Here is a 1,721-nt window from a genome sequence, read left to right on the forward strand (position 1 = left end):
AGGACAGGCCTGGTTCGTCATCATTGCTTCCCTGACCAGTACGAGGAGGAGCGGAAGCATGCGCCTCCTCGTCATCCGAGGCAACAGAACTCGTTGCTACTATCATCCGGCTGGCTGGTCCTTGGCTGGGCTCCTCTGCGAGAGTTCCTCTTTTGTCCCGGATCTGTGGACAAAATTTGGGCCTTAGTACTGTTCTCGCTGGAGGACATAGGCCTGGCTCGCTTCCTCTTTCGACGGCGATTTCTTGGAGGCAATTGAGGGAGCTGCCGCCTCAGCGGATCCCTCAACTGAGTCACTGTCGCTGAAGGAGGCTGAGCTCTCCTCCACCTCCTCTGCGAGGACTGCTTTGGACTCCTAATAAATACACAGTAATACAATAATAAAAGACATTTGTACACTTGGTACATGTTGTCAGATAACGGAAAAATCCAGAGAAAGTGGTAAAAAGTTTGGTAAAAAGGAAAATACGCCCCGGCGGTATGGGGATATTTCACTTGAATTTTAAGCTGGAAATAAAAAATTGATATTATTTTGATGCCAGAGAAATTAAATTCGTCGCGCTTGCAACTTCAATAGTGGCGTTTTATATGACGGCCATGTGCTTTCAAGCGTTTAAAGGAAAGTAACAGCAAAACTATTCCTTACTTCCAGTTAAAACTAGCGTGTTTTTAGGATTTTTGGCCGTTACAAATTAGAAATTATTCCTGATGTTTGAACTGAAAATTTTACCAGTAGCAAGTAACGACCGCGAAAGTTCTTTGAAATTTGTTTGCAATTTCCTCAAACCGAGTACATATGCTGAAAATCTCCGTTCTACGAAGCGCACTACAGAAGTTTTTAGAATGGGGAAGACAAACTCTCCTTTTTTTTCAAGAAGACTTTATTATTTGTAACGATAAAACGACGTTTTCAAACGTTTTGGCTGTTTCTGTTCAGCTTCAGGGTCTTCCCTTCACCTTTCTCTTAACACTCGATTACAGGAAGACAAGAGGGGGAGAACAAGAAGACACAAAAATTCAAGACTATACGGCGGACTAGTCATTAATTCCACCTTTTCACCAGTCAAATTCGATCGAATCAGACATTTGTTAATTTTTATAAGATATGTGTTGCGCACAGATGACTGAGAGCACCGCTTATCTAAAACGCCGCCACCGAGACACGTTCCTGTTTAACCGATTGCATACTACACACGGATAAATTATGGAAGGCCCTTCCGGCGACGTACGTCGTATCCATCACCATATGGATGCATCATTCAATATGACGGTTCTGAAGGCTCTGAACGAGTCCACATAGACAAAGCTTCTTTAAATCCATAGATAAAGTTTAAATCGCGTTTATATTTGCATCTTATTGTGTTTGTTGGGCTGCAGTGGTAGCTAAATAAAAAGTTGGGTAATGCTTTACGGTACGATCTACATGTACAAACATTGCATACTGGTTAGCCATGTTGCCGAACTGCCACCAAAGTAGAAAATTTCAATGAAAACAAAAAAGTAATTAATTCAAGGTTGAAAACTTAGCAGAATTACGTCTATACAGGTAATAGTAGACGAAACTGATAAGCTCATAGATATGATTGTGCGCGTAATTTAGCCGGGACCCAGCTGATTGCAGCCAGCTGTTTGAAATATCAAATTAATTGTGTATGCATGCAAAGAAAATAAAATAAAGTATTTTCAGCTTTGGTTTCTCTATGGATTTCTATGAACGCGTGT

Source organism: Dendroctonus ponderosae, unplaced genomic scaffold, assembly GCF_020466585.1.
Source record: "Dendroctonus ponderosae isolate FM_Combo_2020 unplaced genomic scaffold, Dpon_F_20191213v2 Dpon_F_20191213_1, whole genome shotgun sequence".
Classification (NCBI taxonomy): domain Eukaryota; kingdom Metazoa; phylum Arthropoda; class Insecta; order Coleoptera; family Curculionidae; genus Dendroctonus; species Dendroctonus ponderosae.